Source organism: Trichoplusia ni, chromosome 26 (assembly GCF_003590095.1).
Source record: "Trichoplusia ni isolate ovarian cell line Hi5 chromosome 26, tn1, whole genome shotgun sequence".
In the NCBI taxonomy this organism is placed as follows: Eukaryota; Metazoa; Arthropoda; class Insecta; order Lepidoptera; family Noctuidae; genus Trichoplusia; species Trichoplusia ni.
In genome coordinates this window covers 1,091,091-1,113,771 of record NC_039503.1, presented here as the reverse complement: position 1 = coordinate 1,113,771, position 22,681 = coordinate 1,091,091, and the positions used below count along the sequence as shown (strand labels likewise).

Below are 22,681 nucleotides of genomic sequence, written 5' to 3'. Positions count from 1 at the left end.
CTGAAATACCAACAATCCAACGATACGTATCGAATTAAAACAAAACAAACCAATTTATCAGTTCCCTAATAAATCAGTCGTATGCAACAGCCGCAACAGGTGCAAAAAAACGTACCGCATTACATATTTATACTTGTTTTGACGTCCGCGAGATTCATGGGGATATAGGCCGATAGCTTGATTGTGGTTTGTTGCTGTTATTATGGTTAAGTTTGGTTATATGTGGATTTTTGATTAGCGATTCAAGCTTTAGAAAAATACAGACGACTTCGAATAAAAAACTAAGGAGCTAAACTTGATGAAGTTTTATGGGACCAGCTATTTCACTTTACACTAAAAACAAACCACAAAATCGGTTCATGCAGTCCGAAGACAAGGTAATAAACAAGACAACTATGGACGAACTGAAAACCTCCTTTTTCAAGTTTTTTGAAAACTGGACCTACCGCCTAGTCTTACTAAAACAAATGATGATAAGAACTGACCGTCTACATATACGATTTAAAGTGCTATTATTGTAATTGTGCAAGCGTGACAGCATACTACAAGCAGAGCGTCATCTCTTTTCTACAACAGCAATTATATTTGTCTAAACGGTGGTACGGTAGCTGTATTCCTTGTGTGGTGGTGATTTACACAATAAGATTGGTTGCAAAGGTCAGATTGACAATCTATGTCATCATTGGCCTAGCCTTTTCCCAACTATGTTGGGGTCGGCTACCAGTCCAACCGGTTTCAGCTAAGTACCAGTGTTCTACAAGGAGCGACTGCCTATCTGACCTCCTCAACCCAGTTACCTGGGCAACACGATACCCCTTGGTTAGACTGGCTGTCAGACTTTTTCAAGCTTCTGACTACCTGTAACGACTGTCAAAGATGTAGGAATAACAGCCGGGACCCACAATTTAACGTGCCTTCCGAAACACCGAGGAACTCGTTATGACAAAGATGGTCACCCATCTACGGACCAACCGCATCAAGCATAGCTTAACCTGTGATCGAATCACTTATACGGTTATAGCTTAGCCACGAGCTCCTCATTGTTTTACATAGATTGACAATCTATGTAAAACATGAAATACGTTGAATTTTTCGAGACTGAAAAATGAATGACATAACTTCTGTTTGCAAACAAATAGTCAAGTGCGACGCGGATTCGCAACATTCAAGGTTTCATACACGGAAAGTATGAAACATTTTCGTAATAGAATTAAAAACCGATGGTTACCTTATTTTTTGTTTTAATTTGTTGCATTGACAATAGAGAGCATAATTTGTAAAAAAATCGATCGATATACAGTCTGTCGACAGACTTGCTTTTTGTTTTAAATACTATTCTTTACGTTGAAAAACTCCTCTAGCAGTATATAAATGTCAGTTTCTACATTTCATGTAACGTGTATGACTAATTCGTCGGATATTCTCACCGTTCGTTCGCACAGTGATTACGTACGACCATTGCTTAGGACATGCATTTCCTATTTCCTTCCTTATACCGACTTCACGAAAGTAGTTAGTTGAATTATAATAGTGTTTTTACAGCTAGTTGGAGTAATTGTTTTAGTATTTATTGTGTGATTTGTCTGGAAAGTCAGGTTGTATAATGGTAATAAATAATTTGGTTTTGTTTAGATTCAAATGGGATTGGAAATGATTGGAAACAAGGAATTGGTAATATAATTATAATTAACTACGTTACAAATTAAATAATGTAAGCAGCTAAAGAGACAACATACACTCAAAACTAAAACCTAGTCTGTTATTTAATGTTTACCATGTTTTGACTGCACGAATAGCAGTGTGGTAAACGTCGCCACTGGAAATTCACTGTGTGCGACGTATCACTGGTTCGATCTCCGCGTTGGACAAGCCCTTATAAGATCCACAAACGCTTGTTCTGGTGTCTTCGAGTATTTGCACGACAAAAAAAAATCAACAAAACAGTAAAATGGGTAAATTTTACCATCCGTATAAACTTGAAATAGAGCAATAACAAACACCACTGACCTAAAACACTGGTATTTTTACTTAGATATTTTCTATATATTTATAAACGTAGCCATTTCAGCAATTAGTTTTTCAACATACCTGGTATTAAATCACAGTCTATGTTACAGACAGTGTGTAGAATCGAGTTCTGTACAATATCTAGGCAAAGTATAGTGTGCCAAAAACGTTCAGGGAATGTATGAAATATTGTTCAAAATCAACTTTAAGTGAACCAGTGTTCACTTTATGATATGTTTATGTATAAATTAAGCACGATATATTCGCAATTATCTTGCATTTGGATGATCTGATTTTTATATGGTTTTCAGAAATGTTTCAAACTCAAAAACTTTTTTGTCAAAATTTCGGTATATAATGAAATTATTTAGTTATTTCTCACATTGCACAGACGCTATCGATAACTAGCTATTATATCAAATACCGGGATTATACATATTGCCGGTAACGCACACGTATAGATAGTGTACAGTATAGGCGAATGTTTATGGCTCTATAAAATTTAACAGCCGTGACGAATCGTGCGAGTCTTGTCGCTGTATACCCGAAATAACGGTGACTCTAAGTTTTGCTAATTGAAATTGTTTCGGTAACCTTGTATTGATGAAAGTTCGTGTTTATTTGTGTAAACAATGGTGTAACATGTTTATTGTAGCATAAAGGTTGTATGTTCCTGTATCAATTAATATTGTTACTGTGTCTTGTTGTTTGGATGTAGGCAGTATAGGTGATACTCGTGACTTACTCGTTCTTAATACAGTTGGTTAAAAGTGAAAAAAATCCTAGGTGTCACCTATCTACATACCAAATTTCATCGAAATCAGTTAAGCCGTTTGGGCGTTGAGATGTAACAAACATACACTTCAATTACACTGTATTTTACAGTTTTCTATACATAATTATACTAAATACATTACACATAGAAAAAGTAAAATTTTACAGTGTATAAAATAATACAATACTACTAAATTTGAATTAAACTCACTTTACCTAAATCGCACAAAGTCACACCGACAATCCGTACATCTTTTAAAATTGATGTACACGAAGTTGCATGTCCCGCAACAATAACATATGCCCTCGATTTGAATTTGAAAGGCATCAACCGGGTTTCGAACTGCAATTCACCCGCATTCAAGATGCCCGTCAGTCACTGAACACGCGATAACGGATATGTGTCGTGTTATTGCTTTGAACTTTGGAATATTAAAGCCAGGTTTTACTTCAATTGAGGTGTATGATGACTGTGTATCCATAGTAAACGAGGCATAGCAAGTCTCTGATATGAGTGTTTTGCATGACTTATATCTTTAGTCACCATTGCATGGGGCGTTTGGGTTATATTATCGCTACATTAAAAATCATGCGGCTATAGTCCATCCAGTAGGTAATTGAAGTGACTGTACGGCCTGCCGCGTGACGTGTTGCGGGTTCGGTCCCCGCGTAGGACAAGTGTTTGTGTGATCCACGAACGCTTGTTCTGAGTCTGGTTGTCTTGGTATGTGCCTGTCACTTGAGTTTTAGGGAAACCTCGCGTCACAAGAATTGAACTTCGAAATGTGGAAGACGATTTTGAAAAAAAAAACACTCGATGACGATTTTAACCTTCAAGTAACTAAGGCCACACTAAATTAAAAAGATTTGTATAAAGGCACGCGTCGATGGGATCGGAAATCATCGGAAAGGGACATGCCTTGGCAATAGCGATGAGGGTTGATAAAAAAAATATTTAATATCGAAATATGTCTCCACAATCATTTATACTCTACCAATCGCTTCATTTTTATGTACTTCTGAAGTTTTCCTTACTGTGGAATTTTGGACGAAAACAAGTTAGTAAGCCCGCATATGCCAATATGCCATGCAAGCGATCATGAGTACGACCGATATCAATGTTGCCAAATGTAATAATGGACCAAAATATGCCAGTAAAAGGCAGAATGAGTATACCGACGAAATACCATTCGTATATAGAAAGGGGAAAACGGAATTATATTATATTTTAATATATCCACTGTTGTGATATCAAGGGTGTGCAGAAGTGTGGATATTGGATATGCCATAGACGTAACAAATTCTTGTCAAAGGGTGTGTCGAAAACCCAAGATGGAAATCCAAAAAAACTTTGGCGTAGGTCTAAAGTTATTTTTGTATATTAAACCCATAACTTGTGAGCAAGACTCCTTTTTAGGGTACCGTGTCTCAAAGTGTCAAATCGGAATCTTCAAATAATTAAGGCCCCTCTGTCGCTCACTCCATACTTTCGTCACCGAACCGTGATGGCTAATATGATGGTTTTTGGCTCAAAATATTGTTCTATTGTAGCTTCGGTCATAAATTTGTCGGTGGGTGACAAATCAGTTTGAGAGTGGGTCCCACAAATTTATTCGTACCCTGCCGATTTTTTTTCATTAGCCTTTTTGTTGCGGAACCGTTAGTGTTGCGACCCCGAATCGTGCTTAACTGGTTCTTATTCGAACCCTAATTCTTATTGCCTTCACAGTAGTCAATACCTCACAGATATATTTAGAAACAATCTTATAACAAGTGCTTATACCTACAACATGTAAAATAACATCTCTTTCCATACCCAGGAGTTTTCTCATGCGTGTATTAATACACTTCATACATATTATCATTTGTAAGCTTCACTCTGATCTAATCTCGCTTCAATCTTGAAACCATGTTGTTTTACATATTCAGTAGCTGAAGTACGTTTAGAATGTAATCATAATCTCTGATAGGATAGATTTTTTATCTTACAAATGGATATTGTTAAAGTTTTTTGGTCGAAACGTTTTGATGCTTTTTGAGTTTGTGACGGAATTTTGATGACTTAATTTGTCCTCTTGATGATTTTTTTTGGTTTCACCAGTCTATATAAGGGTAATTAATAATGAGTACTGTACTCGTAAGTTGTTAATTTATTTCTTTTTACTCACGGGATGACTTGGGGAACGACCCGGTCCTTTTTAAAGGCGTGCACGAAGACACTGGTCCTGTACCTGTCAGGTATCTTTTAAAATGTAGAGGACTTAAAAATAAATAATAGAATGTAGATGCAGAACTATTGCAACCTACTAGTTTACTGTAAAATGCTTTGTTGACCACTTCTTATGGTTTTTGAAAAACTATGGCACCTGCCTTTCTGGTCTGGTACGGTCAATCATCAATTTATTATTGTCATAATCATCAGGTCCAGCAAAACGAGAAAGAAGTTAAGAAAAAGTTTTTCAGTTGGCACTTTTTAATGACGCGGAAAATCTCCAATGTTTTATTTGATTGTTGAAATTCTACGTTGAAAAGTCCACGTCACGTTAAGTATCTTTCCGCCCATCTTGCCTGTGCAGCATATACCAACAGATAATAATAAATCTCTGTTGTGTTTTAGGGTTGTCACTCAATTCGCAAATAATTTATTTGCATAAAATCTTTGCCAAAAGTTATTTCCGCTTTGTCAATGATACTTAGGTGTATGGAGATGTTGACAAGGTAAGAAAATCAAATATCTATTTAGTTCACCAGAATTTGAGTTTGAGGAAATTGTTTAAGGTTTTAGAGGAGGTATTATTGCTGCCTAAGATAGCATAACCTATAAAGAAAAACAAAAATGTTTGTACCAATCCTTAGTGTAGCTATTCATAGATAATGGAACCGATGATTATTATAATTTCTTCCATGAAATAAATTCTTTTTTCTTTTTATGTTGAACTATGTTCAAAATGGAATTTACGTTTGTAATATATTTGGCTTCTTTATTGGCTTCATAAAACTGTAAGAAAAATTGTATGTTTGTGAAGTTTTATATATTTTGTGATCCTTTCTGTGTAGGTTATCACTAGACTGAATATCGTATGATGATATCGTAGTGCGCTGTCTCGCTTACATTGCTCGTTGAGAGCAGTTTGGGAGTTCATGGTATATAGGCATTGGTATATTATGTTCATAATACAGGTATTTTGAAACTACGCAAAGTTTTCATAAACCTGCCAAAATCCATATCTTTATTGCCAACATTAGTACTTCTGTTCACCCCTCCAATGCGGCGGATCGGCGCCGGCGCAGATAAATACATCTAAATCGAATCGCGTAGGCGACTTAAAAGCTTTTAACTTTTAATGTGTTTTAGAGAATTTGATATCGAATGAATGGCTTTATTGAAATATTATTGTCTGAATAAAGTATTTGTAGTGTACAAGTTGTGGGTAAAATACATTATTTTGTCTGTCAAGGATGGCATTGGAATACAGTCACGTTTTCGCCTTTTCTGATCTCTCGAATAATGTTATCGTTTTAGTAAAATACGTCTAAGTAAAAATATTTTTTAAGCTCTAACTGACACGCAATATTTGACAAAAATAATAGTATGTAAATATGAAATACAAAAATGTGCCGTTAACGTCTAAAAATGTTTGCTAATCAACTAAATTAGCATGAAAATACCATAAACATACGAAACTAGATCACTAAGGTTAAATTCCCCTTATATGGTAAAAAATACATAAAAAAAAAAGATTTCGACAACCCTATTCTTTAAGAAAGCGAACGACCTTTGCTTTAGCGATTCTCAGGTATTTGATCCGTACAGTATTTTTAGCTCTTAAAAATTACGCCATACGGACAGACATAGCGTTCTTCTATTAGTTATTGACTGAATTATGGGCTAGACTAAACTATAGGTGTGAAGTGATGGTATAATAATATCTAGAGCTTAATATTGGGTTCATGGGAGTTTGGGCTTTAAAGAATTTATGTGTGATAACAGGGTAGGGAAAGTTATAGACGAATAAGTTTTTAGGGAATCGAAATAAATACATAGAAGTTGTGTGACGTATTGATTTGATGAATGATTGTATCTGCTTATGAGTTTTCTGTTTCTATGAGGTTGCTAATAAAATAAATAATACAGTGACAAAAAAATCAAGGACTTGATCCTGTAAATCTTGCCAAATAGGCTACCAAGAGTTGATAGTATCGTGGGACGTCTTATAGCGGATGTAAACGATTATTAATGCTCTTCAAGCCGTACCGGGTTCAAAAGTATTTGTTTGTCTGATGCTTTTTTACTCATACTAAAACTTGATACTATTGTAACAATAGTAATACTAAAGAAAGCTTCTGATTGGTATTTAAAAAGTGGAAAATAAATGCATATAATATTAAAATCCATAAGACGTCATTGCTTACGTAACATCCTTTATATAATATTCAATAGATACGTTCAAAGAGAATTTAGTTGCCTTATAAATTTGGAAGACAGAAACTACCACGTTTAAGTACCAGCATAAATTGGCAATAGTTAATTAAAACGTCCGAAACTTCTTATTGGGTTCTCAATAAGGATAGTTTCTGTAGTACAGAAGTTGTTTGGAGAAGGTATCAACTAGTGAAATCGTCGATTTGATGTTCCTGTAATGTGTAATGTTTGAGGATAATTATTTTAAAAGATTTCTTTGTGTGATTGTAATGTGATTAAGGACGAAGTTTCTTTTTATTATTTATTTTTCATATCATTGCACTGCGCCACACTTAACTTGTATTCGATTATAGGGGTGATGATAACTTTTTAATGTTTGTCAAGTAGTTTAATGAATATTATTGGATACGTTTTTTTTTTGTTTTGATCTGTAAATTAAAATTGATGTTATTAAAGTTATAAAAAAGTCATGGTTGATGCTACTTCTTTTCATAAATTTTTATTTGTCGTTACGCCACAAGTCTCTCACTGAAACTTAAAAAATATCTATATTTATATTTTTATTCATATGCAGGTAAAAATGCGTCTTGACAATTTTTAATCTAACATGTGCAAAAGTAGATAGAGAAGAGCACATATTTATGATTTTAAAGCGTGTACGATTCCTGAAGTAATATAGAAGATTTCATGTAATAGTAATAGTCAACTTTACTCCCATAAAATAAGATACCAAAAATGTATCTAATGGACAAATCAGTCTCCGCCAAATTACATCCCCAACGTAATTCTATTAGATGAAGGGCATAATCATATAATCTAAAAGATCTATGATCTTGAACATGATAACTTAATACCAGGCATTAGGTTGTATCCTCATACACATAAGACTCCATTAGTGGTAGATTGATATGGACGGACTTGTGATCTATTATGTCAGTTCGGATGGTATACCCCTTTTAGTAGGATTATGGTTATATGTTATCAATTGCCCGTATTCGGATGCCTTAGGCTGGTTTCACAGCTGTACGGGAGATCCGAAAGGGTAGTCGGAATAGAAAAAAAGGTTGAATACGAGTCGGACCCGCGACGTTGAGTATTCCGTGGATTCAGGCTAGAGCCAAAATAATAAAAAGAGCCGGCGTGTAACCCTTAAATTTATTTATTCATTGTTGTTATTGCGGCAACAGGAACACGTCATCTGGAAATTAAAACCGTCTATCTTCTACTGTTATATGTGTATAGAAGAATAAAATAAAGAGACGTCGCTCTACGCCTTGTATGCGCTGTCACGGTTCTACAACCGCAGAATACTCCCGTACACTGTCGGCCTGTACATTCCCCCGAACAACTGTGGAACCAGCCTTATAATATCAAAGGCTCATATTTACAGGAAAATTGAGAGCTTTATCGTTTACTTCATATTGCGTATTGGAAGTCAGAAATGAAATGTTTATTTTTCTTTAAACACTGCATCGTTTTGAAATACTTCAAAGAAAAAGGCTACATGCTTCACGACTGTTCATTTTCATATCGTTTCGTTTTTTATTATGCGTAACTGAGTGGAATGTTAATTATTTTTATAATGTTTCTGATGTTAACCTCTCGTGGTTTTTTTGGGATATAAATTCTAATGGTTTATTTTTCTTTTCAGGTATGTAGAGTTTCAAACCTAATTGGGAAGGAAGATGGGTGTCATGGATTGAAAGAATCAGTGGTAAGAATTTAATTTAAAAGGAAGCATCTGCATCGCAGTATCCGTCTCTATAAGGGATTTCGCCTTTAGTCAATTGTATCACATTGCTCTGCTTCTATTAATTATAGCGTGATGGATAACCCATAGCCTTTCTCAACATGGGTTATCATACACTGAAATATATTTTTTTAATCGGACCAGTAGTTTCTAGGCGTTCAAACAACCTCTTCAGTTCTTCATTTTTATGGATAACTTAAAACGTTTAAGTCAAGAGTTTAACAGCTGACTACAAGAACGTCTATTTCTAAATCTTCTTAGCTGTCATGCTGTCTTTCGTGAAGTAAAGTATAGAGACAAGTAAACACTTTAGAACGTGACTTTTGTAAGTATTGAAAACGGCTGTGAACCCAATATAAAGTAATTACATTTATGTCCCACAACGTATCCTGTGATACAAACTGAACTATAAGGACGTACCTACTGTTTATCCAATATTATAGATGCTAGTTGCTATCGGAGCACTAGATAGCCAATGAATCGAATCGTTTGTCGTTCAGCGTTCCGAAGCTCTGACGATGCAACCGTTTTGTTTACATAGTAATGTTGTGTCGAGTCTTGTCCGTTGAGTATTGTAGCATAAGTGTTATTAATACTATGATTAATTTTTAAATGAATCGTCCAATGCTTTTTTTTCGTTTCTTGATATTTTATTGCTTTTTTTATTTAGCAATATCAGTGACGCATTTAACAAAATAGTTAGTAATTTTCCCATTGGTTTAAATAGTAGAAAAAAAGTTTAAGTGAGTGAATTTCCTTAAAACTATTGGAGATGTTGAGCTCGTAAACATTTATTTAGCACATTCGTAATTATCAACTTTGACGGAACTTTAATCTTAAAATGGTATATTTTCGATATGTATGATACATATTCGTGTCTAAGGTCTTCATATAATGCTGATTGCATCAATACTCGCACCACATAATCACAATATTCAGAAATAAATAAATCTGCAAGAATGAAATCTAGTTTAAATTCGATAAACCAGGTGTATCCACAAAAGGCGATACATTATAAATTCTAAACGAATTCGTACCGACCACGGTCGACTTGTTACCTTAAAAGGAAATATAATGGTTTTTGAATACTGATGTCACTGAAGTAAAAATATAAATTGCAACACGAAAGGGACCCCATTTGGTTGAATATTTACTGCGTCATGACAATTTAAATGGTCGTAATTTATTTATTATGCGAGCAGTTTTTCAAAGTTATAGGAAATTATATATGTATGCCTTCGGTTTCTGGAAGGTTGTGAGGTGTCCTCAAATCGACTGATCAAAACTGTGATTGCTTGACCACAAGACAGTGCCTAAAATGTGTTTTGTTGTGACGGTAAAGTGACTGCGAATCAATAAACGCATGTATTTTATATTGGCCACCCGTGGCTTTTGGAAGCTTCAATAAATACTGTTTGTTTTGATTAGTTGATCTTGTAAGTACCTGTTTGACTTTATGAGTGTTGAAACCTAGGTTTTATAAAACTACTTAATAAATATTCTCGTGTATAAAAGTTTGAGCATATTACATTAGGAAAATAACCCGCGACCTCCTGCTATCATTATTCTTATACACTGCAGTTTCTCTCAATGGCAACCAATATAACTCGCCTCATGTATGTCAAGCAACAAGTCCAAATGCGGCCTGTACCATAAATCTTAAAAACAACACTGTTGTCATTGTACAAGCGAGAGGGAGCGCTACTTGTAACTAGCGGCGTCTCGCTTACACGAAGGAAAAAGTTCTGGTTGCAGAGTACGGGTGTACGTGTACGAAATGGCAACTGAATTCTGAATTCAAGATAAATGAATGTTCCAACTGATTGATTTAAACGAAAACGCCCGAGCGCACCCGATGATAAACGAAGTTGAGATATCGTGTTTTTATTTAAATGATTTTTTTTATGAATGGAGAATCAATTTTGCTATGTTGTTCGAAGAGGTTGTAATAGATTCGTCGAAAGATTTGTTCTTAGAGTGAAAGATGAGAAACGTAACCACAAATACGTCTGGAATATTTTGTACACTAGGCAATTACTAGGTTTTGCTGAGCTATGTATCTCGGTTGCCGCGAAAAAACTAGGTTATGATGAGCCGATGTCAAGTTTTGTCAAAGTCTCTTTCGTGACATATGGACAGATTAAGTTCTTTTCACATTTGTCTTTACTACTGAAGATGTATATATTTTTGTTGTTTTCGGTGAATATATTGCCATTGCGAATCCAAGTAACTTCAATATTCCGTTTGAGTCACTCCGAGGGATTATTAACTGGATGTGTAACGAATATTGGCGTAAGAAGTTTTCGTTATAATTCGTGTTGCTTTTCGAATTTACATGGATATTTTTTATATAAAACAGGATAAAAATAAGTGTTTATTATGTCACAACTAAAGATAGCCAAGCTAAAAATAGCTTTCCTCAGCCCTAACTATAGATCAAAACAGCCGGTCATCGATCCGTCTAAACTGTCCGAACACCGGCCCACGCAAGTTCATCCCTCACTCATTTCTTTATAAGACAAAATTCCTGAACATCTGTTACCATGACTGTACATCTTATCTCTTGTTTTCAGTTTTATACGTTTTTTAGCTACGATAAAGTTTATTGTGTGTTGTTCGCACTTACACATTTAAATTGAACTAGAATACTGGTTTATTTTTGAACGAGATCATTGGTTTGTCTGTTCGTTTATAACTCTGTAAGATAGGATTTTTATTTTTATCTCGTATTAAAATAAAATTGGTTTTTTTTTGCATTGTAAACTTGTTTGGTTTTATTGTTTGATTTTGGTTTATGTGTGAGAGACTGTCTTTTACTAATAAAATGTTTGATTAGATAGAGGTATGAGTTAGTAGCTCTAAAATTGAAAACGCAGAAAACTCTTTCTTATATTGTTTGTTTATATGTTAACTATAAAGTTTTAGCGATCAGCTTTAGCATGCTGATCGTCTTTATTTGTAATAATGCGTATGTAATACGCTTTTTTTTTATTATTTTAAATGTTTTCCTACGATAGCCTTAAACTGTTTAGACTTAAAAGGAAAGTGATGTGGAAAAGAAACTTGCCAATGGGTTTTATGTCATATTTGTTCACATTATTATAGAAAAAATATTGAAATACAATTGCCTTAAGTAACACTGAAAAACCATCTTTTTAATTTCAAAATAACCGCCGAGATAACAAAAAAAAAATCGTGACGGATGTTTTATATAACCGCAAACACATAAGGTGTCGACTTTCCATTATATTTCCACAAAGTCTAATTAGGTTTTCCCTTCGTTTGTAAACAAGCAAGTGATTCGGGGAACCGCCTGTGTGCCTAGATCCTGGCTTTTAGGTAACGTCACGCAAACACATTAGCTGAAATCACGCTCTATTTTGTTTCGACGTACAGTCGCTGGCGAAAAGGGTTTAGGTTACAAATTATTATGTCTGTCCATTTTCTGTTTGTTGGAAAGGCAAGGTGATGAAAATGTCTCAAAATTAGTAGAGTAATTTTTGTATTATTGCTTATACTCAGACCTTGTAATATCTATACATATAATAAAATTGTAGAAAAGTGAAAACTGTACATTGAATATTTAAAAAAAAGAATAATTTCAGGGTGGTCTACGAACGAATCCGATGCCGAAAATATAATTTTTAGAATTTTTGTCTGTTTGTCTGTTTGTCTGTATGTATGTCCGGAAAGATCTCGGAAAGTACTGAATAGATTTGATTCATATTTTCAGAGAATATCAACAAGAGGTCCGGTCAACATACTTTTTACTTATTATCTCGCTTTTCGTTACAGGGGGTGAGCAGGAGCCTTTTATATCTATACACAAATATCAAATTATCTTATAAACTACTGAATATATTTCGTTCAAATTTTGCATGAACCTTATCGTAGACGTGATAAAACAAATATACAAAAACCATAACGCTACTATGCAGGGGGCATGAGCAGTAAAGTTTTAAATATTTGGACTCATCCGTAACATCGTTTAATACAATTATGAGGTGTACTTTCACGCCATTCAGTAGTAGGCAGCACGGTCATCAATTTACACAAAAAAAAACATCACGCTATATATCTTAAGACTTTCGGCAGAGCAATAATAGGATTTTTCGAAAATAAATCATATTCACAAAATTAGTGATTTCATTCTCTTTCAAGTCTGATATAGGCCTACCGCGACTATTTCACAAGTAAAATATAAGAAACATAAACTATTACGTTTTTTTTTATGCAATTGTTAACGTAATCGGTACATTCTTGAAAGAAAGGAACTTAAATTATTTATATTTTTATTGATGTACTAAAATGACTCAAGTTCAAATGTGGAATGCCGTGATAGATTTTGTATTTGTTTACGATAGGTGTATATACCTATGTCTTCAAGAACAAAAAATTCGTAGTGACACTCAACCCAAAGTTGCATGTAGTTCACATTGATCTCATCTATAAATATGCAACAATAAATTACTGAACGACACAGTTAATTATTACCTTGGTTTATCTGTAACAACTAGCAACAAAAATATAAACTTTCAAACAAACAAAAAAGCCTTTCAAACAACGAAATAATGTTTTCTTAAATTTGCAACATTACATAGGCCAAAAGTATTTCGGATAAAAAAGCCCAGAAAACTTGCATAAAACTGCATAATAGGTATGCATTGTGAAAGATCTGTACGACCAAAGCTATCAATGAATAAGAGCGTACGCTAGACGGTTTTTGACATTATGTATCTATTGATAGAACAATGTCTACTGATACCTGGGATTTTTCAACATTTTAACGATTTGATCGGTCTACATCCGCCACTACAGAGACCGCACACGTGGTCATCATCATTCCCCTGCCCTTATCCCAATTATTTTATTTGGGGTCGGCGCAACATGTCATCTTCTTCCACACCTTCCTATCGGCCGTCATCTCACAAGAAACACTCTTTACAGCCATATCGTCCTTCACACAATCAATTCATCGTTTCTTTGGTCGTCCTCTTCCCCTATATCTATCCACATCCAAGCTTAACGCCTTCCTTACCACATGATTTTCATTCCTCCGCATAACATGCCCATACCATGACAGCCGGTCACCACGTAGTTTCTCTGTAATCGGTGCCACTTTCAAACTTCCCCTTATATACTCATTTATCCGCTCTCGTAACACCACACGTGGTCCTTCCAAAAAATCTTTTAACAATTTGTTGTAATCTCTACTTATTTAAAATTTTCTTCTTTCGTAGCCTGACAAAAACAGGGGAAGGAACGAGACTGAATGAGTTTCTGAGATCCCAAAGCTAAGCCGACGAGGATTAGGAACATATTTTCGGAAATTTCCCCAATAAGGCTGATAATAGCGTGTAGCTATAACCACTTACATCCGTCATACAATGTCTGGAAAATTCATTTTGGTTGTCGGTATCGACAGCCAACAACCAACCTCATGTAGTCTTTATTTAAGTTCCATTTATGCAGTAGGGATGACGGTATTTTACTTCAGTGATCGTCAGGTAGGTTAACGAATAAAATACGTAATTTTTCTTTGTAAATTGGTACAGCAAATAGAACTCATGCGCATGAAGTCACTTTTATGTTCATATTTTGCTTTGTTGTACATATATCCTATACTTTAGATTTTTGTCATTGTCAATTTAAAAAAAAGGGTTGTCTGATAGTTTTTTTTATTATCACGCTATTTATTTATCAGCAGTTTAAAGGCAAATCATGATCAAAACACCAGGGGATCAAGATAACACGTTTCTCACCTTTTTTATTTTAGAAATAGTCCAAATGTTTGTGAGGAAGATCAGTTTTAATATTAAGAGGGCAATCAAACGTGTTTCAGGAAACCGTTTATCTGGGCGCAATTTTGCAAAATCTTATATCTTATGACACTATGTAAAATCCACAGTTACCGAGCCTGACTCTTACTTCACCAGCTCCGTCCACAAAAATAATTTGACATCTTCTTTATATCATCAGAAAACATCGTGTGTGAAAATAACAACTGTCTGGCTATCACTGTTCCTGAGAAACAGCCAGGTGACAGACAGACGAACGGACACCGGGGCCTCAGTAATATGGTTCTGATTTACCTCTTTGGTTACAGTACAATAATAATTTTATGATAGCTACCTCATAATCACTGTCATAATCCGTCTAGCAATTTCAGGTGTAGGCCGTCCGGTCCCAAGAACAGACGTGCTCGAAAATCATAACCCACCCAATTAGAAAATGGAAAACCCTCGAAAGTAAAACATTTTTTGACTGAAGTGCTAAGACTGAGTTATACCTTCTGTTATTTTTTCTTACTTGCATCCCCCCCATTTTTAAACGGCTCGATTTGTCAAACATGTCTAAACGAACACTTGCACATAATTCACGTTTAAATTAAAATAGTTCAATTTGTTCGGAAGCTATGATGTCACAGACAGAGAGGCAGGCAGATATGTCAAAGTTATAAACCCCTCTTTTTGGGATTAAATAAGAAAAAGTCATTAAAACAGCTGTGTAAATAAATAAAAAATATAAATATATAATTAATAATATTGACACCAGGATTGTATCGTAAACGATGTGTGTTTGATTTAAACATTTGATAGTCTTTGGGCCGCTCAAGATTACTTATAATTTAGAAATAAAAAATGTTTCATTTTCAATATTGCATTACATTTTTGCGATGATCGTTATTATTAAACTTCATAGCTTTTCACATCTTGAAAATCACGCAGACAAAGTCGCGGGCAACAGCTAGTGCTTAATATTTTAGTTGCGTTCCAAAATGTACATTTGGTGGTTTGTAGTACAGACACTGTTTTGGACCTTAATAACATTTTGGGTTTGGAAACAACGCTCGTAACACTTTAAACACACTTGTAACACTTTTCGCTATGGAAAAGTCCGAGATGAAATTTTCTCAGCTAAAAAAGTATTTATCTTTATGTAACAGGACAACTTCTCTCCAACATATAAAAGCTCGTGATATAGTGTCTGATATCAGATTCCATGGAAAAGGATCGACGGACGTTAGGTCTCAGAAAAGGTTGTAGGCTTTTTATCTAGGTGACGACGGCGACTCAAGAAAAAAATGCTAAAAATCATTTTATCTAAGAACGTTCGCCGGACACCTCATATGACATGAATGTTTCCATTTCCAAATATAGTATACAAATAGCTCTGTGCACACAACTGTACTATCAGATGACTGGCGGCGAAGCGACTAATTAAAATGGCATGCTAACGACTAAGACACTAATGCTTTGCTTATGTTGTCTTGGGTTACATTCTCACACTTCTATGAAAGAACAATTTTAAATACTATTTACAACATCCTTAAGTCAATTTAACTTAACTCACAATTCAACCTCCGTGTGTAAAACTATGTAAGAGGCTTTCGTACGGTTTTAACTCTGACACCAGGTTGTACATCAACCATACGATAGAAAAAACACAGACACACGCGTTGTTGAACAGGATTTTGTTATAAACATATTGTGTAGTAAACTAGTACAATAGCACAAGGCTAATTGTTCTAGTCCCCAGTGAATAAAACGTTAATTAGACTATCAGTTTCGTTCGACGGTTTACTAGTTGTGCGGTTTCCTGTCGGTTTTAAACTGTTCTCGATTTATAGCTGAACGTTTGTTGCACATGTAATGTATTGCCAACGACTTTTACTAAATTTTGTTAGTATTAGTAACATTCTTACATCTGCAAATATTCTTTCAATATTAATTTTGAAGGTGAGTGTGTTTTTTAAAGTAATAAGCAAATTTTATTATGATATAGCTATATTTGTGGCGAAATGCATGTGCCTCACTGTTTTCATAGTTATAGGTTGTAAAAATCAATAAACCTCAATAAGTTTTTATCGTAGATGCTTGGAGTATAAAACCATTAGAAAATTAAAACTTGCTTTGTGTAGGCACAAACGATAAGACCGTTAGTAAATGTAGTATTCTTAATAGTTTCTTTTAAAGACGTATTTTAATTCCTCTCTTCCTGTCTTCCTGAAGAATAATTCAACAATAAAACGTTAATCTGATATGATAAAAGTAGCTACAACTCAACACATTCTTCATAATATTATTCAACGCTGCCGCCCTGGAGATCATTTAAAACGCCGGCAGCTACAAATGTTTTCATACAAAACTCGCGATGCATCGAACGAAACATAAGTCATAGTTAAAATACAAGCTGTGATAAAGGAAAGTGAGGAATTGTGAACTTTCTATTGGCATTGTGCCAGTCTTGTAAGTAACGCCGACTATTGTATGACGAATTGTTTCAAAATAATGTGTTGATATGGGCGATTATTTGGTTTGAAAAAGTAATATCGATTATAAAAAAAATCAGGATTCCAGGAATAGTGGAAAGTGATTTTCTTCCGAGCAGTTTCTTTTTATTTAACCACAACACCCGAGATTATTAAAAGTATCGAGCAGAATTCTTGCGTAAATGTTTTTGACACGGTCTAAAGAGATTTTTCAATTTTCCAGAGGGTAGTGTTATTACTATTCTTAAATTTAGCATTATATTTGATTGTTACCCTATTGGATATGATGTTTTGTTTTGATACAGGTTTAAGTAACAAATTTATATAAAAGTATACCCTTAAAAGGGTCAGTAGCATAAATGCATCTTTTGGTAAAGATAATAATAAGATTAATGCCATAGTTCTCCGAATAATTTTAAGGAACTGGTCCACTTAACATGTCTCATTTATATAATAGCCTATTTAGTTTTACATACATATTGCAATAGTTTTGCATCTACTTTGGATTTTTCATCTCTGTTCTCCCATAGAGCGGAGGTGAATTATCCCTAGTAGATGCCCCATCACATTGTATATTAAAGTTCTCAAGAAGGCCTCTGTGCGTTGGACCTGTGTCCCCGTTCACGCCTTTAAAAAGGACCGGGTCTCTTCTCTTGAAGTTAACCCGTGAATGAAAAGAGATTAATAAAAAACTAAGAGAACAAGCCTAAGATTGTTTATCTTTTTAAGAAACAACATTATAATATAATAATTAATATAATATATCCTGGGACAACTCACACACGGTTATCTGATCCCAAGCTAAGCAGAGCTTATGTTATGGTAACCAGACAACTGATAAACTTACTTAAATATTTCGAAATATATACATATTATAGATAAATTACACCCAGACACCAGAACAAATGATCATGCTCATCACACAACATTTGTCCTGGGCGGGAATCGAACCCACGACCTCCGGTATAGCAGTCAGGGTCACTAACCACTAGACCAACAGGCCCGTTAGAGGAGTATAACTCTAATCCCTATATCCTATTCCCTCTTAATTGTAGCACATGACTATTTCTGATTCAATTTCACAAAGCACATTACTTGTTGCAGCGCACGAATTTCACCTACAAATAAAACTTATTCTCGTCTTCTGCGAAACCTTTAAATAAATCACAAATGCAATTTTTCGAAGTGACTTCCCCGTCACAGTTTTAACAACGAGAATAGTTCAGTTTCTGCTGTCTAGACTGGATCTAAACCGAGTGGCGTCTATTTCAGTTTGGGCTAGAATATGTTATCAATCTTTTGTCTGAAATGAAATTTAGGGCAGCTGTTACTGATACGCTGCGCAAGGAAATAGGTTGGATATCTCTCTAGTCTAGCCATTTTGGTTAAGACTGTTTTCGTATCTGAGATATTACAGACTACTTCGTCGTTGGATAGACTTTTTGACAGACAGCGTTGGAATAAGACATAATTTCTAGCTTCCAAAATTGTATATTGTGATGTTCGCAGAGCTTTGCTTACTTTTTCTCGAAGAAATCTGCGTCCACTACAATGGAAATGAGTTACAAAATATTTCATATGAGGGCTACTTATCAGAATTGTAATGACTATAAAAACTCCAATATAAATTATATTACGAGTAGTTATAATTAAATTATGTATCGGTCTATCGCTTTTTCTATTACTCAGATCGTAAAATGACCGTTTCTTTTCTATTTAACTGATAAATTATAATAATAAAAGTAACGCGTAAATCAATTAGATTCACGAACTTAATAAAAACTACATTTCATAAATATTGTATTTTTTTAAGAAAATCTAACTTTGATTGCACGGATAACCGAGTTGTTTTGAGGTCACCACGCCAAACCCACTGAGTGCATCGTAGCGTGGGTTTTGATCCCCGCGTACAAAAAGGGTTTGTGTGACCCACGAATGCTTGTCCTGAGTCTGGATGTGCTTGTACATGTGACTTAAAAGTTTTTAAAACCCCGCGATACAACGGTTAAATTCGTTAGTACAGAAGACGTTTTTAAAGAAAAAATTAAAGTTATCACTACCTAAGTACTTGCAAAGTACCTGCAAGCACTTAATTTTTAATTGCAATCAATTTTAATCTCTCCTATGTATTGTAAAAGTTAACGACAAAACAGCACTTTCAATTTAACAGTAATTTCCTACAATCTCACATTTATCAAGAAACTAAATTCATGTACAATTTCTGCGAATGCGAAAATTTGTCATCGTTTATAAAGAAAACCAAGAAATATATTATCTGACTCGTGACTACATTGTAGTTGGCATCCTATGGCATATATTCAATCTTGCACTAGTATAATTAATACTTATGTGTCACCGGGTTTCACAAACATTCAAATCACACGTAAAGAAAACGCCAAGGTTTGAACAAACATTTGTAGATGGCACAAATGTTTGTCACGCGTTTAAAATACCTGCATCGCATCGTATAGTTGTATTAATTTATTTATTTAATCCTTTCCTTTTTTAAACTATAAGGTAACCGGTTAAATATGTGAGTGGTTGATATCAATCACAGCCATGATTAGTATTTTTGACAGCAGACTAAAATCAGCCCCTCAGAAGCAGGTCAGTGATCTATAACGCTCTAGCCAACATCAATAAATATTTATATAATCTTAATACATGCATTCAATGATGGATATTACACAGTTTTGTGAATGGGAGCGCTATGCGTCCGGCAAGGTCGACTGCTCGAGCAAAAATAAACACTCTCATTGATGAATTAAATTTTTAAAAATTCGATTGCTTACGCGCATTCTTTACATTTCTTTTTTGATTCATTGCGTTCGCATTTTAAATAGTATTCGTGCATTACATCAGTTTGTAAACATAGTTATTTTAGATGTGATTGAGTATGTTTTATTTTGTGTTCTCGTTTATTTGTTTAGTCTACTATTACTATGTAAATTGATATTTGAATAATGGTTTGTTGTGATTGTTTTCCTTCCTAGTCGTAGTAAAATTCATGATCTATTTCTTTATTTAATATAACAGTTATAGTCTTGTAAATTAAATGTGGTTACAAATTTTTGGTACAGTAATTTTAGTTTAGGTATTTCATTGACGATAAAGTTAACAGTTTACTGATACGTTGTTTAAATTGTTAGCCGTAGGTCTGCTTACCTATCGAGACCTAGTGTAAACACAATCAGTTCCTGTCGAAACAAGGTGTGTTGTGTTGCGATAGCGCTCAAATATTCTATTTACGGTGCATACCTGACTATTACTAAGGAAAACTTATATTTATTCTTGACTATAGCTTTAAAATACATAGGTAGAATATTCTTAATTGCACTTCACACTTATAGGGGACTCGACATACATAAACAAGCTACATGGTGATACAATGGGCGGTCTTATCTTTAAAAGCGACCTTTTACAGACAAACTTTGGATCGTCTTCATAATAAAGGAGCAACATTTTTGTAGGTAGTCCGCGGTGCATAACAAAATAGCTTTGGATTGAATCATTGCGCTTGATTATTCAAGCGTAATTCGCGTTTATTTAAACTTGTCATTAGGAATGTAGTATTTATCCATTGTAGAAATGACAAATGCATTTGCATAGTTCAAATTCTAAGTCGATAGGAGCGACAAATTCTCAATGCTAATTTTCATGGGAGTTTTATTAGCCGTGAAAACAACGAGCGGAGTCATGCTACAAGCTCGTGGCTCGACCTGGTCGAAAATAAGCCAATAGAAAATGCACGTGATCTCTATAATTCTCTATTTTAATACCTGTTATAAACGCTAAGAAAAATTTGGCAATGAAATAGTTGTTGTCATACTGTAAAGCATAATCCAAATTCAAAAATACTTAATTCGAATTAGGCTACTAAACAGGACTTCGAACGTCAAATTCGACTTCACTATTTAAAAAGCTTGGAGAAGAATGGCCCTAACAACCTCCGTAATCTATTTCTCTGCTACAATTTTAGTAAAATCTTTTCAGTACCTAGTTTTTGCATAAAATAGTAATAAACATCCATACATCCTTTCAAACTTTTGCGCTCAAAATATTCGTTCGATACCATAAGCCCAGTGTGGAAGGAGAAACCAGACGTTAAAACAATTGAATCTAACGAAGTACCTTTGTCTGTTTCGACGTTTATTTATTTGCGTTTATTCGCAAATCTGCACCATGTTTATCTTGTTTCTATACAGTTTGGTTTAGGAATTCCATCGCTATTCGTGCATGTGTAGAATGTACGGTGCCAGCATGAATTGCGTTTTCTATTAAACTTTCGCGATGTGGAAAACCCTTAATGACGATAAAAATAATTTATAGATCATGAAAAGTATTCGTTACAATTACACTGACGGAGCCATGTTAGTGAATAGGCTAGCTAGACAGTGTACGACCATGTTCGATTTTAGTGTTTCTAAGACCATGCTATACAATGTTTATTTTTCCTAGTAAGGGAGTCGTTGCTTTTGAAATGAAAAATTAATACATTAACACATGCTCATTTTCTAGTAAAAAATTCAAAAGCTATGAAGTTAATGAACGCAATATCAAAGGTGAACGATTTTTACGACATTCCCTAATGAAAAATATATCGATTTTCTAATTAGAGCGCGTCGATGAAATGTGTTCTACCCAGTGACCACAATACGATTTATAATGTATTCATTTGATATGGAATGTTTACTAGTTTATAGAATTTTTACAAGTAATTGTATTGGTTACTTTCTATCAGTGAATAATAACTAGGAGATCTTCAAGCTTGAGCAGAGGTTACGTGAAAAAAGTTTGATTCCGATATGCGCTGATACAAGCAAATTACGTTTGGACAAAGCCATAGCCTAACTTAAGGGATACTAATGTTCAGCGATTCCCGAAATTCTAATAAAAAAACTCATTAAACACGATAAATCCAAAAAGGATTTGCTCCGAAGCTCTCAAAAAACTCCCAGATTTATTTAATTTACTCAAGAAGTCCAGATATATTCCCGTTAGTGTCACTTATACAGGCGCCACCAGGAATCCAGCTAGCCATAAAGATAAGAATAGTCTAACGGCCGACATCAATGGAATGGGCCAAGGTTCCAAGTCAACAGGTGGATGCCTATGTACCGTAGGTATTGTTCTTACGTAAATCTGTTTTTGAACTGATCTTGTTTAGATGGTAGATGGATTAGAATGTAATGGAGAGATAAAAGAGACACTATGGGTCGGAATCGGCAGATTTCAGTTGGATTGCGATGATGTAATAGATTTTTTTATAAGATATTCCTAGTTCTTCTTTTTATGTTATGTTTGATTGAAGCGATTGGCAAAGGAGTGCCGAACATAGACCTCAATGACGTGCCATGGGAGAGGCCTATCAATAAGAGGCCGATATTTTTTAAGTAGTAGTTAATTTAGGTGATTTTAATACAGAGAAAAGAGACTTGGAAACATTTTTTTTTTA

General features: G+C 34.5%; 1 protein-coding gene and 1 long non-coding RNA gene across 6 annotated transcripts in view; both read left to right on the top strand.

Annotated features, from left to right (window-relative positions):
- LOC113505570 (heterogeneous nuclear ribonucleoprotein L) overlaps positions 1–22,681 on the top strand; it is a 396,434-nt gene that overhangs the window by 46,556 nt on the left and 327,197 nt on the right. The window lies entirely within an intron of this gene.
- On the top strand, positions 18,179–21,999 carry LOC113505578. Its single transcript, XR_003401632.1, has 2 exons — positions 18,179–20,542; positions 20,577–21,999. It is a non-coding gene; the product is annotated as an uncharacterized LOC113505578 (long non-coding RNA).